The sequence below is a fragment of the Cnephaeus nilssonii genome (genome assembly GCF_951640355.1).
Source record: "Cnephaeus nilssonii genome assembly, chromosome: 6".
In the NCBI taxonomy this organism is placed as follows: Eukaryota; Metazoa; Chordata; class Mammalia; order Chiroptera; family Vespertilionidae; genus Cnephaeus; species Cnephaeus nilssonii.
The window spans coordinates 72392754-72408997 of NC_137077.1; positions in this window are offsets into that span (position 1 = coordinate 72392754).

The following is a 16244-nucleotide window of genomic DNA, read 5'->3' on the forward strand; positions in this document are numbered from 1 at the left end:
AGGAAATCTAAGCAGCAGAACGAATCTTAAAAAGGGAAAGAAGTTTTGCTTTATTGGGTAGATTAAGAGCTAGACTTGAGGCGTGAATTCCAGGGCTGGGCTTTGCCACTACCTACTTATCTGTTTGTGAGAAACTCTGTTTAAGCCAGAAATGCTCTAGGCAGACATCTCACCTCATTCATCTCTTCATTTTCTCCCTCTCCTGCATTTTTTTGTTCTACATATCACCCACTCCCTTACCAGCTGCCTGTTTTTAATCTAATTTACATAAAGGTACAGTGAATTGATGATATTGTGGGATGATGTCTGGAATAAGCAAAGCTTATCCTAAAGGAACAAATCTATAATAACACCCGAATCCGCATTCTTTAATTTTCTTTTTAATTTTTAAATTATAGTTGACATATTAATTTCAGAGGTATAGGTGATTCAGCATTTATATACCTTACAATAAGTCTGTCATAGTACATAGTTATTACAATACTAGAGGCCCGGTGCATGAAATCTTGCACAGGTGGGGTCCCTAGGCCTGGCCGGCAATCAGGGCTGATCAGGTTCCCTGCCTCCCTGCCTCCTCCTTCCCTCGCTCCCTCAGTGCCCTGCCACTGCCCCTGGTTACCCGCTATGTTCCACATTGCCCTCTGGTGGTCAGCGCACGTCATAGTGAGTGATCTAACTCCTGGTATCCCAGTCGAACTCCAAAGGGGACAATTTGCATATTAGCCTTTTATTATATAAGATATTCCCCATACAGTTTTGAGGCAAATGAGTATAATTCTCATAGGTCTCACTGAATCCTAATTATGCAGCATGACTTTGCTGTTCAGAGTATAGTCACTGGATCTAGACTTTCTGAATCCAAATCTCAGGTTCATGTGACGTACACTTGATGCAGCTGTGGGAATGTACTGGGCACAGTACTTCATTTCTGATTTTAGTTTCCTCGTCTCTACAGCTGAAATGATGATAATAATGCCTACACTATAGGATCATTGGAGGATTAACCCTTTGCACTCGCTTGCTTTTTTCTTGATTCCTTTATTCTAATGCTAACTGTGTCGAGTCACACTCGACATCCAAGTGCAAAAGGTTAAAAGGAGTTACTGCATGTAACGTGCTTAAAACTATTTTGGCCACAGCAAGTATGCAATAATTTTTTGCTATTACTTATTTATTTCTACATTTTCTCAGTGTTGTATTTTTTTAAAGAAAAAAGATGCTTGATGTCAATTTTGGTATCAATTCCCAAGACCCATTATTAATCTATATATATAAAAGCCTAAGTGGTGAGCTGACCAGTAGCTATGATGCACTGATCACCAGAGGGCAGATGCTCAATGCAGGAGTGGAAACCACAGGCATGGAAACATGGAACAGCCTGATGAATCTCAGAGGGAAGGGGGGAGGGGGAAGGGTGGGGAGAGATTAACCAAAGATCTTATATGCATACTAGAGGCCTGGTGCACACGAATCCATGCACCAATGGGGTCCCTCGGCCTGGCCTGTGGGGATGGGGCTGAAACCAGTTCACCGACATCCCCTAAGGGGTCCTGGATAGCGAGAGGGCATAGGCCAGGCCGAGGGACCCCAGTGGTGCACTAATCCGTGCAACAGGCCTCTAGTATGAAATAAGAATATATGCTGAAGTTTTCATTTATGATTTGTGGGTTCAATTGTTTGCAATTCCATCTGCTAAACTTACTGCTTTACTGGTGGCAGAGGCAGAAGAGATGCTTTATCAGGCTATAGTAGAAAAAGGCTTGGACTTACAAGACTTAATTCAAATCTTTGCTGTGCCAGTGAAATTTCTCAGAGTCTTAGTCCTCTGTGAAATGAAGGTAGGAATTACCCATTTGGTTGGGTCATGGTTGTTTATGGAGGAAAACATTTATTCATACTTAACAAAATGAAATGTTAAGGAATGAGAAAGAAGGAGGCTTGCAGTGGGATATAGGTTCAGCCATAGTAAGAATTTATATATATATCCATTTCTACTTCCTTCCATATATCAGTTCCTACCAAGTGTTCCATTAATGTTGATTTAACTGAATGGTCACTGCTTTCATAATGTCCCTTGCAAAAGCCAATTAGCCAGTGTTTAGCATTGACTAACACTCTCTGCTTGTGTTTCTCTTGGCTTTTACAACATTTCTGATTTCCCCCTACTTTATTGGCTGTGCTTTTTAGGATGGTTATTTTGGGCTTACCTCTTTTTAACTCTGCCATTTAAAAGTCCAGGTCATTCAGTATTCTTTCCATGTCCCACTGCTACTCATACTCTCTCTTCCTCTTGGATGTTCTTAATAACGTCAACTGCCATTTATCAAAGCACACCTATCTCCAGTCAGCCTTCTCTACTGTACTTTCAACTAACTAGCTACTTGTGTAAACCTCTGTGGTACAGCCCACAATATCTGAAACTTAGTAGTCCAGTACTTAACACTGACCGCAGGTAAAGAATGTTTTTATACATTCTTTAAAAAATGGCACTGCTACCCATCCAGTCATTCAAACCAAAAACATGAGAAACAATTTAGAAAATTGCTTTTTATATAAGCTCCATTCTTACCTCTTATATATTCTTCCTTCTTTATATTTCTCACTTCTCCATACCTGTCTCTTGTTTTAAGCGATGGCTTTTTGACTGAGTATAATGGTCTTAAAGTTGTTTCTCTATGTATAATATCTTATCCTCAAGTCTTTCCTCAAATTGTGACATAGTGATTTCTCTTAAGACAAAACTGAGATTGTCTTTCTCCTGCTTAAAAATGATATCAATCTCAATAAAAATCCCAATCAGTTTCCTTCTTCTTTCCTTAATGGCCTCACCTCCCCCCATGTAGCCACCCCCCATTATAATGGCCTCCCACAGCTTTTAGGATAAAAGTTAAACTCTATGGGCTAACCCATGGGCATTCACACTCTGTCCTTGCCTCTTTGTCTCATCACTGGGATGTGCATGCACTATTCACATTTATCACCCTGAGGTTACAGGACAGTTGCTGACAGAAACATCAAGAACAGCAGTGGGAATCAGGCAATACAAAGAATTACATTGGAGACACTTTCTCCATCACACAAAACTACTTTCAGAAACAAAGAACAAGGTAGAACTGGCTTCCCATCATGTGGGAGTTGTTGGTTGTAGATCCAGGAGATTTGGTGACACACTGTTTAAATAATGTTAGTTGGAATCTGCAAGCTGGTGTGAGCTGGGTTGAGTATAAAGTATCTGGTTAATCAAAAGTGTGTTTTTAATACTTGAAACACTCTGGAGTGGGAATTATATTAACTAGTGACCCAGCATGCAAAATCACGTGAGACCCAGAGCTGTGGGAAATCACATGAGACCCGGGACCTCCGAGTCCTGGCACACCGTGGGACCCAGAGTCCAGTCCCTGCCCACCCGCACGCCTTGCCATGCATGCAGCCGCCTGGTGACCAGTCTTTGGTCGTTACAGCATTACGACCACTGGGTTTTTATTATATAGATGAAATTTGTATACCTTATGTTTAATACAACGCCCAACACTTATTAAGCACTAATTAAATGATCATTTAGGGAATACACAGGAAAACATGGGGGGAGGACACTGCGAGCACTTGTGTGCACTTCCTATATGTTTTTATGATGATTTCAGTGTATTATTAGATGAAAAGAAAGAAGAATATTAACCAGAAATTAAAAACATTTTTATTGAGATAGAATTTACATATAGTAAATTCACATTGCTTAACTGTATAGTATGTGTTTTAACAAATATAGACACCAGTATAAACATTTTCCTAATCGAGATACAGAAAATTTTCATCATTCTGGTTTTTCATGCAGACAATCCCAACTCCCACCCAAACAGCCACTTTGCTTGCTTCCAACACCATGAACTAGTTTTCCCATTCTTGAGCTTTATGTAAGTGGAATCATGCAATATATACATTTTTGTTTTTAGCTTCTTTTGCTCATCATGTTTTTAAGATTCATCCATGATGTTGACAGTATCAACTTTAAGTAATCTTTAATTGAATAGCATTCCATTGGATGAATATAAATGTGCCAAATGTATTTATACATTTACTTGTCAATAGACATGTTTTTCCTCCCATTCCTACATTTTTTGGCTATTGTAAACTAGAGGCATGATGCACGAAATTCGTGTAAAAATAGGCTTCCTTCCCCCAGCTGCCGGCACCGGCTTCCCTCCGGCACCTGCGACCCGGGCTTCCCTCGCAGCCCTGGCTTTGTCCGGAAGGACATCTGGAAGGATGTCTGGTCTAATTAGCATATTATGCTTTTATTATTATAGATTTTAGAATCATCTTGTTTTATTTTCAAGAGAGCAAAAAAGAGGGAAGGAGGGAAGGAGAGGGAGGAGGGAAGGAGAGAAGAAGGAAACTGACTGGGATTTTTATTGAGATTGATATTTTTTTATGAAATTAACATCTTAATAAGGTCGGATAATCCAATTATTACACTGGTATGCTTCTCAATTTACTTTTCCTTTAGTTCTGTCAGCAGTGTTTTATCATTTTCCAGTGTAGAGGTCTTTAAAATTTTTTACTAATTATATCCTCCTTTTATGGTATTATAAATGATATTGATTTCTAATGTTCATAATCTCACTGTACCTAGTTTATAAAAATGCAATTGACTTTTGTATATTGTCCTTGTGAACTACATCCTGGATAAGTTGCTTAGTAATCATTTTGCTTCTTGTTGGGGGTAGGTAGATTTTTTAAATTTACTATTAATAAAGTTATTTTGTCCATGGAAAAAAATAACATTTCACATTTCCTTTTCAACTTTGACTTTTTTGTTTCTTACTTGTCTTATTGCACTGGATGGGAACTCCATTACAGTATTGTCAGAGGTGGTGAGAACAGATAAGCTTGCCTGGCTCGCTTAGAAAGGAAAGTATTCAATCATTAAGTATGGTACTAACTGTAGATATTTTCTCATAGACGACCTTTATCAGATTGAAGAATTTTCCACATATTCCTGTTTTTTTGAGAATTTTTAAAATCATAAATAGGTCTGGAATTTGATCAAATGCTCTTTTTGTACCTATTGAAATGTCTATGCAAATTCTTTTTTTTTCATTTTTTATTAAGGTATTATATGTGTACATATCTTACCATTGGCCCCCCAGACCCCACTCCCACAGATGCCCTCACCCCCCAGTGTTTTGCATCCATTGGTTATGCTTATATGCATGCATACAAGTCCTTCGGTTGATCTCTTATCTCCCCCACCTCTCCCTAACCTTCCCGCTGTAATTTGACAGTCTGTTTGATGCTTTATTGTCTCTGTATCTATCTTTTTGTTCATCAGTTTATAATGTTCTTTATTATCCATAAATGATGGATATTGCTATTTTTCTTTCATTGGTATTTTTCTTTCATTGACTGGCTTATTTCACTTAGCATGATGTTCTCCAATCCCATCCAGGTTGCTGCAAATGGTAAGAATTCCTTATTTTTTATGGCAGCATAGTATTCCATTGTGTAGATGTACCATAGTTTTCTGATTCAGTCATCTGCTGACGGGCACCTAGGCTGTTTCCAAATCTTAGCTATTGTAAATTGTGCTGCTATGAACATAGGGGTGCATATATACTTTCTGATTGGTGTTTCTAGTTTCTTAATGTCTATGCAAATTCTTAAATGTCTCATAGAATTCAACAGTGAAGTCATTTGGGCCTAATGTTTTATTTGTAGGAAAGTTTTAAATTATGAATTCAAGTTATCTAATTTCGATAAGGCTATTGAACATCTCTATTTCTTATTGGATTAGTTTTGATAACTTGTGTCTTTAAAGGAATTTATTTTCTGAGTTGTCACATGTATTGCCATAAAATTGTTCATAATATTCCCTTACAATTAATTGAATGGCTAGAGTAATTCTTCCTGCTATTGACAATTGTCATTTTCTTTTTGTTGTTGCTGCTCTTGTTTATAATAGCTAGAGTTTTACCACTTTTGTTTCTCTTTTCCAAAAACTGGCTTTTACTTCCCTTTATTTTCTCTCGTCTATTTTCTACTTAATAATTTTCTTTTATCTCTTCTTACTTTGGGTTTAATTTGATTCTCCCTTTCCCTCTCTCTCTCTTTATAGCTTCTAAAGGGGGAAACTTGGATTTTACTTTTTATTTTTTTAAGTCTACACATTTTCTCTAGGCATTGTGCAGACGCTGTCAGTATATTCTGCTCAATTATGAAAGCTTCTCTGTCCTTGGAATTTAGTTTACCAAAGTTTCTTAGCAAATGCTACTTTTTCCTAATCCAACAAAGAAATGTGATTTTCATTTTGTTTTTATTTCTTATTTTTATTATGGGAGAAAATATCTTTCAAATCTCTGAACCTTACCTGGTATTTAGAAGTCTATTAAATAGCTTTTTAAATTTTTAAAAATGTTTTTGTTTATTGTAGAGAGAGGAAGGGAGCAGGGGAGAGAGAGATAGAAACATTTACAAGTGTGAAACATCAATCAGCCACCCTCCCACACACCCCTACTGGGGATCCAGCCCATGCATGTGCCCCAACAGGGAACTGAACTGGCAACGTCTTGGTACATGGCTCGATGCTCAACCACTGACCCACACCGGCCGGGCTACTTAATGACTTTTTAAAAAATGTATCTTTATTCATGAAAGTATTATAGGTGTCACCCATTCCCCCTTCACCCCATTCCGGCCCCAGGCCTTCCTCACAGTATTGTCTGTCCACAGGCTATGCATATATGCATATAAATTCATTGGTTAATCTCTCCCCCGCCCCCACCCCAGCCCTTCCCTCTGAAATGTCAAGTCTATTGCATGCTTCAATGTCTCTGAATCTATTTTGTTCATCAATTTATTTTGTTCATTAGATTCCACATATAAGTGAGATCATGTGATACTTTTTTTTTCTCAGACTGGCTTATTTTGTTTATCATAATACTCTCCAGGTCCCTCCATGCTGTCTCAAAGAGTAAGATATCCTTCTCTTTTACAGCTGCATAGTATTCCATTGTGTAAATGTACCACAGTCTTTTAATTCATTCATCTACTGATGGGCACTTGTACTGATTCCAGATCTTAGCTATTGTAAATAACATGGCTATGAACATAGGGGTACATATATTCATTCTGATTGGTGTTTTAGGCTTCTTAGTATATATTCGTAGAAGTGGGATCTATGGGTCAATGGCAGTTCTATTTTTAATTGTTTGAGGAAACTCCATACTGTTTTCCACAGTGGCTGCAGCAGTCTGCATTCCCACCAGCAGTGTACTTGGGTACCTTTTTCTCCACATCCTTGCTAGCACTTTGTCATTTGTTGTTTATTGATGGTAGCCATTCTGGCAGGTATGAGGTGGTACCTCATTGTTTTAATTAGCATGTCTCTAATGGGTAAAAAGACTTAAGTGTAAGTCATGAAACCATAAAAATCCCAGAAAAAAAATTAAAGGCAGCAAAATATCAGATACCTCATGCAGCAAAATTTTCACTGATACAGTGCCTAGGGCAAGAGAAACAAAGGAAAAAAATAAACAAATAGGGCTACATCAAAATAAAAAGCTCTGAACAGAAAAAGAAAATAGCATCAAAATGAAAAGGGAACCCACTGTATGGGAGAACATATTTTCCAATGATATATCTGGTATGGGGTTAATTTCCAAAATATATAAAATACTCATAGAACTTAACAAAAGGAAGACGACCCAATCCAAAAATGGGCAGAGGACCTGAATAGACACTTCTCCAAAGAGGACATACAAATGGTCAAGAGACATGAAAAAATGTTCAATGCCATTTTAATAATGGCTTTTTAGAACATACTAAGGTTTTGCTAATGTTCGGTTTAAAAACATTCATATGTTTTTAGCATCTCTCCCCATTTTTCTAAATTAATCCTAAGTAAAATCCTGGCATACTAATTCTGAAAGATTTCAGAAAAAATTACTCCAATAAGCAAACTGGTAAATATAAGAGATTTAGCATTTTCAGGCAAGAAAACAAGTAGTTAACCATTTTTATTCTTTTCTTTAAATGAGTTGCTAAGTTGTTAAATTCCAAGGTAAGGTTATAAAGTATTTCTTTCACATTTTTTATTTGTTTTAAGCAGTTTTAAAATTCTGCTTTAAAAAGTTGAAGAATGAAGAAACATTTTGTTGTAGCATAAGGTTTATTTCTCAGATATTACATCTTTATAGGTAAAAACAAAACCTTTCATGAATAACAGCTATTACTTCTAGAATATGTATACTTCAATACTTAGAGAAAGTGCCATGGACCACCAAAGGGCCACCTTTATTCTTGTAGATTAAGCATGTCAGATCACCCTGCTGTGAGAAGATAAAGCCTTGCCCACTTGATGATTTTATTTCAATAGATTTCATTTTCTTCTCCTGACTGCCACTTTACTCCCTGGTTGCATTAGAAAAGGCATGGTAAAGGAGTCCCATTGTGAAGAGAACCAGGTAAAAGCTTTGCTTCCAGGAAAGAGTTAATTCACTGTTCTCTGTAGGGACGGATATTCTTCTATCCTTCAATAAAAGCTAATGGCTCAGTAAGTCCAATGCATTCAGCTATTCTGCAAAGAAGTTGATACTTGGGAACTAGGATTCAATCAAGAGTCATTCATAAGTGCTATTTCTTCATATAAAAATATACTTGAACCTACTTGATATAAAATATGACTAAATTAAAAAAACTAATCAATTGACTTTAGCCCCGTCAATATTACATAAATATTTGAAAATGTGATAGTTTTTGGATGAGGTGCTATTGAATATCAGTTTGGGCATTATAGCAGATGATATCTGCAAAAAATAAAATAAATACATCTCTGGCCTGGAAATCAGACTTGTTTGAAGGATGAGAAATATTTAAGTGATGTCATTTACTAGTAAATAACTCAACAACTGTTCATATGTAATATTCAGAATCCAATAAAAGAAAATAAGCTCTCCCATGTAAGGTGTTTTTGCCAAACATTCATAATAATAAGAGAAATTTCCTTTTTTTATATGAGTAGTGTGTTAGCTAAAGGCATTGCCATGCTATTTACATTAACTCTTGTAGGCAGAGAGACAATCATGAGTAGATAAAGAAATCAAATGAGAAAGAAAGTAAGTGAGAGCAATAAGCAGACTAAAATTTGGGATAATTAAAGTTCTTATATAGGTAAAGAGCACAGTGGCTTTTGTAAGATTCAATGTGTCAGTTGAGGATAGCATACTATCAGTGTAATGAGTGGTCAGTGCAAAAAAAGACCCCTAAAATACCTCTCTCCGCTTATTTACATACTATTTCTTCTTTAGATGTTCATTTTAGTTAGTTAAAACAGCAATAATCATGCTAAGTTGTTTGCAATTGCATGAAGATATAGAAGTTTGAAAATAAGTTTGATTTACCAAAAATTCCTAATATAAAAATCATATGCTACTGTTTTGATCATATCGATCGTATCCATATCCACTTTCAGTATTGTTTGGGATGATGTTCTAGTCTAAAGGCAAAAAGTTAATTCATAAAAGTGGTGCACTGTCTTTGTGATGTGTTAACTATAACCATGTATATGTGTAAGCATGTGGGGCTTTATGTGAAACTTATGCATTCTATAGATATGTATACAATTAACATCCTACTAGTATTATCTAGCATTTGATATTGTTATATATGTTGAATTTTAACATTCTACTTATGCTGAAACAATTCTAGTTTTGGTCTAAGCAAATAAAAAGTGCACCATTATGATTTTCTTTTTAATATAATAGGATATAGATCAAACCCTAAGAGATGTATTACATATTGAATACCCTTTATGAAAGATCTCTACCAGAGCTTCAATTTTAATCAAGAGAAAAGTGAGGAGTGTGACCAAATGATCTCTTATACCACTAAAAGCTTTAATATTCTATGATTGTATGATTGTAGTCATTGTAGAAGTAAGTATAGTTTCTTTATCCAAGAAAGTTCTCTCCAAAACTTCTCAGATTGCTGGTTTTGTCTCTAGGCAGCTGTAACCTTTGAGAGATTTAGGAGCATCAGGAACAATTTATTTTCAAAGGTTAAAATGCATTGCTCATTCCTTATAAAGAATAAATTTTGACATTCTGTATAGGTTTACTCATTTAAAAAGGGAATCTAAAACCGGGGTGGTTTGAAAATGGTAGTTATTTGACTTAGACATATTTACTTATTTGTGAATCCTAGAATTAAGCTGAACAGCTTCACAATTGATTAACAATATCTAATATTTATTGAACACTAAATATACACCAAGAATTCTAAATGCTCTAATATATGAACATATGTAATCCTCAACAATTCTTTGAAGCAGCTATTATAATTTTATATCCATTTTGCAGATGATTCACAAGAGATTGGGTAACTTATACAAGGTACTAGTAAGAGGTCAAGTTGAAGTTTCAACCCACGTATTATGGCTGCACAACCTGCATTTAAAAACACTTTAGTTTTTTATGGAATTGAACATGTTGAATTGAACACTGTCAACAATAGTTCAAGGTCATTGCTTTTATTTTTTACCACCAAATTGAGTAACCACTGTCTTAGTGGCCTGTGGCAGCTGAGTTCTCCTGCTTAGAAGGTCCTTAGATACAATTATCAGGGTCTTTCCTTTCCAGACCGTGATTTACACTGAGTGGCCAGATTATTATGATCTCTGAATGCATAATAATCTGGCCACTCAGTGTATATCCTATATAATAAAAGACTAATATGCAAATTGTCCCCTCTACCAGGAGTTCAACCATCAGGCAGGCCGGCCAACAGCCCATCTCCCCGCCCCCTGGCCAGGCTGGCCGGGCCCCACCCATGCACGATTTATGCACTGGGCCTCTAATATATATATATACACACACACACACACACATACACATACACATACATACTGCGTTCAGAGATCATAATAATCTGGCCACTCAGTGTATTTACGTACTCTGTCAACTACTGAGTTTGTATAATGGGTCACTGGCTTAGTGGGCTTGGGTTGCTCTAACAAAAAAACCATAGCCTTGAATATTTAAACAATAGACATTTAGTTTTTCACAGATCTGGAGAGGTCTGAAGTCTAGGTGCCAGCATGCTTGTGTCTGGTCAAAGACCTCTTTCTGACTTGCAGATGGCTGCCTTCTCACTGTATCCTCATATGGCAAGTCGATGAAGCTCTGGTGTGTCTTCCCTTCTTACAAGGGCACTGATCCCATCATGGGGCTCCAACTTCGTGGCCTCATCTAAATGTAATTACTTCCCAAAGGCCTCACCTCCTAATACCATCACATTGAGGGTTAGGGCTTCAACATAAGAATTTGGAGGGACTCAAACATTCCGTCCATAACAGCCAGACACTGTCTTTCCCATGGGGAGTACAGTCGTGAACAAAGCAGACAAAAAGCCTTGCCCACATGGAATTCAGAATCTCATGGGGAAAATAGATAATAAGCAAGGTGAATATATAAAATAAATAGATAGTAAGTGCTAAGGGAGATAAAACACAGAAAAGAAAGCTGGGATATAGAAGGTGTTGAAATTTTGGATTGGGTGGTTGAGAAAGTCTTCTGAGAAGTTGACTCTTCATCTGAATGGCACAAGCTGGGGGAAGAGCCAGTGCAAAGGTTTTGAGGTATCTCATAGCTGGCCTGTACAAGACAACAAAGTAGGGTGCCTCAACTGGTGTGAATTCAGGAACAATGAGATTAGAGGAGTAAAGGGAGCCCAGATCATGAACATCCTTGTAATGTGTAATATTAACCTCAGATTTCATGCTGAATGAGGTGAAAGCTCGTGCAGGATTTTGAGTGGAGAAGTGGCATGATCTGACTTTCATCTTAACAGAGTAACTCCGGCTGTTCTGCTGAAAATAAACTGGAGAGGGGAACAGGAGCAGAAGCAGGGAGACCAGTTAGGAGGCTATTACCTGCCAAATTATTAAAAGAGATTAGGCAAAAGGGTGCTAATCATGTCTCATCTGAATTGATCAAATGTTTTGTTTGCTACACAGAGAAAATTTGAATGTGATTTTAATGCTAATTTGGGAAGACTTCCAAGAATGTTGGCAAAGTGCACAATGCATTAATCTCTTTGAAACTCTTTCAAAGACAAAAACAACCCAAATTGAATATAAAGTATAAATATACTGAAACTAAACAGTGGTAATGAAGCCATACTTCAAATTCTAGAAGTTATCTGCTATATAACATACAATTAATACCTAGATGAAACACCTCAACTCAAACAATATTACTTAATACACTAATATAACCAAGAATTTAGAAGATAGTTGGGAACATTCTGAGGAGTACTAATAAATTCTCTAGCTTAGGGGCTAAAAGTGGGATATGTTTGTGGACTCAGTATCATTTCATAGAAAAGGAAGGAATTTTATCACCTCACAAAATAACCAAGATTTGTAATTTAACAGGAAAGGGGGCAGATTGTAGCTATAGCTGGGTCAAAGAAGAAACAAGAGAATAATAGTATGAGAACATTTGGGGTCAACAAAGATATTTTTTATCTACCTTCAGTAGAAAAATCCTGTAAGCAATAGAGACTCGCATGGGATAAAACTTTTTTTCCAAGATGGTATTCGTTTTGGGAAGCCTAGAAATGGAGATCTCATTGTGACCTCATTATTTATTTGACTAGAAATGACAAGAGAAAATGGAAATCAATAAATCTGTAGGAAAAGTTGACAAGAAATTCACTGCCTAATGCACTGTTTCCCTTAGTAACCACCCCTCAAAAAGCTGAATAAGCTGAACACTTGGACAAAGAATAAAATTATTAATAACATTTCAATTTAACATCTTGAAGCAATGCCATGATAAAAGGTAGGAAAGTCAAAGAGAATCTCTGCACAATATTTAAGAGCAAATATTAGCCTCAGGAAGACTATATTAAAGTCAAAATTAAAAATAAAGCATTAAATAGATCCACAAGCTCTCCATCAAAATAATAGATAAAGTTCTGTGCAAAGCCTAAATAAGTATGGGTTTTGAAATTTTAGGAAAGAATTGCTTTACACTCTCAGGTAAATACATCAAAGGTAAGATGCAAAATATGATATAAATGATCATTGGAAAAGGAGCTACCAGAATTAATAAAATAATTTCAAAAACATATTGAAAAGTACAAAATTATATTATTAGAATCCATTCCATGGCATGCCAGACAGACATGATGAGCATAGAAAAAAGAGAAAAGAAAGGAAGAATATTGTCAAAGCAAAATTGTTTTAGACAAACAGGACTTTATTTAAGGCTGTTACCACAGGGAAGAATGAAGTCTGAACTCTCTTCTGAAAAAAGCATTCAGTAGAGTTTTTAAGTGCTGATATTTAAGGAACCATAGCCTTCTTTTGGTATCTTTGTGACAAGAGATAGTTTTACAAGAAACTAAGAGAAAGGGTATTCTCCCCTTAATAATCACATCACAAAGGGATGACTCCCAAATCCTGGAGAAAAAGAGTCCTACCTTGTAAACGGGCAAAAACTTCTAAAAAGATTTAAATGTCAAAAGAAAAGAGACAATTTATAAGGACAAGTTTTGTACACTAAGTTCTCTAGGGAAAAGGAGGGCAGGGACCTCTGTGGTTAGGACATCTGGATTTTGTGAGGCAGGTGAAAGAGAGGTCAGGCAGGAAGAAGCCTGTCTGAAGTTTAGCCAGGCTGAGGGAAACATTATGATTGTCTTGGTCAATGTAGATGATAAGATAGTTGATATAGAAGGCCACACGATGAAGATCCAATTCACAGGTAAGTCCAGGGTGTAGCAAAAATAGGCTTATAGTTGTTTGTGTGGAAAATAATACAATGATTAATAAATAATACAAGAATAAACTGTTTCACATACACAACTGTAAACCTACTTTTGCCCACAATGTATAAAAAATACTTTCAAAGACACAATGAAAGAGTAATTCCTGAAATAAATGAACATCTCAATCAGTACATGTTCAGATCATTTGCTAGGACATTTTTCACCTAGATTTATCTTGATCAAATAAACTTTGAGGGTAGAAAAAAATGTCATAGCCGAAACCGGTTTGGCTCAGTGGATAGAGCGTTGGCCTGCGGACTCAGGGGTCCCGGGTTCGATTCCGGTCAAGGGCATGTACCTTGGTTGCGGGCAAATCCCCAGTAGGGGGTGTACAGGAGGCAGCTGATCGATGTTTCTCTCTCATGGATGTTTCTAACTCTCTATCCCTCTCTCTTCCTCTCTGTAAAAAATCAATAAAATATATATTTTTTAAAAATGTCATAAATTCTAGGGGAATAAAACCTTAACACAGTTTCAAAGGAGGAGACATATTTAGCCAGACTGCCTTCAGATCGCAGCAATGAGACAATGTGATCCAATGCCATTTGAGTATTTTCAGACTGATCAGATTACAGAGAGGAATACATTCTAAGCTAAGAAAGTTTGTCTAATTTATTTTCCCCTATACACTGTTGTTTTTAAAATATATAGCTTATTGAGGTAAAATTTATATCCAATAAACTGCACATATTGAAATGTGATAAATTTCAACATATGTACATACCCATGAAACCATTACCACAATTAAAATAACAAACATTTCTATGAACTTCTAAGGTTGCCTAGTCCTTTTCTGTAATCCCGCTTGTCCACCACCCCATCCCCAATCACAGATCTGCCTTCTGTCACAATACATTAATTTGCATTTTATAGAATTTTACATGAATGGAATTATACTTTATACACACTTGTATTGGGGAAGGTAATGTGGCTTTTTTTTTTTTTACTTAGCATATTTGCTTTGAAATCTTATATGAATCAATAGTTCTTTTTTCAAATTACTGAGTAATATCCCATTGTGTGATTATGCCACGATTTGATGCATCTGTTTGTTGTCATTTGGGTTGTTTCTAGCTTAGAGTTAAAAGCTTCTAGCTTTTAATAAAGGATCCCAAACAAATAAATCCTACATGGACATTTACATACAAGTAAATGTACATTTATGTGGAAATAGGCTTCAATTTCCTTAGACACCTAGAAGTAGAAATGGGTCTTATAAGGTAGTTGTATGACTAATATTGTAAGTATTCTACCCCTAGTCTGTGAGAGTTCCAGTTGCTTTACATCCATCCATATAAGCACTTGTTATGGCTAGTCTTTTTAATATTTGCAATTCAAGTGGATGTTTATGGTATCACATTGAGTTGGAATTTGCACTTCACATTAATGACTAATGATCTTAAACATTTTTCTTATGTTTACTTGCCATTTGTAAATCTTCTTTGGTGAAGGGTCTGTTCAAATCTCTTGTCTGTTTATTTTTAAAATTTGGATATATGTCTCTTTATTGAGTTTTAAGAGTTCTTTATATATTCTGTATTTAGATTCTTCATCAGTTATATGTTTGCTATATTGTCTCCTTATCTGTGGCTTGTCTTTTCCTTGCCTTAACAATGAGTATTGAAGAGTTATAAGTTTGTAATTTTGATAAAGTCCCATTTATCAATTGTTTATGACTCATTTTAGTGTTTTTTATTCTCTAAAAAACCTTTTTATAACATAAAATCACATTTTTTTCTCCAGTGCTTTCCAGTAGAAGCACTGTAGTGTTAACTTGTATATTTAAATCTATGATCCATTTCAAGTAAATTATCGCACAATGGTTTAAGGTAAGGACCAAGGTTTCTTATTTTATATATAGACTAGAGTCCCGGTGCATGAAAATCCATGCACTGAAGGGGTGGTTCCCTCAGCCCGGCCTGCCCCTTCTCATAGTCCAAGAGCCCTCAGGGGCAGGAGGCAACCCAGAAATCAGGAGAAGGTGATGCCCCCATCACACCTCTGCTGCTGCCACTGCCGGCAGCACAAGCCTTGGCCGACCCTGGTTACCTGAGCCTCGGGCGGCCCTGGGTGTCTGGGCAGCTGCCATCCGAGGCTTGCTTGCACCTTGGACATTGGCTGGGCAGCTGCCATCAGAGGTTTGCCTGCGCCTTGGGCTGGCCCCGGGCGGCTGAGGGCCTGAGAGGACTGGGGGACTCCAGAGGCAGGTGGGGCATGGCGGTCAATTAGCATATTCCCTCCTTATTGGCTGTGGGCATCATCTTTGTGAGGGCATGATGGTCAATTAGCATACTCCCTCTTTATTAGATTGGATAATCAGTTGCTCCAGCACTAGTTTTTGGAAAGATAATTCTTTCCCTATTGAAAACTGTTTTGCACCTTTGTCAAAAATCAATTGGCAATATATAAATGGATCTTTT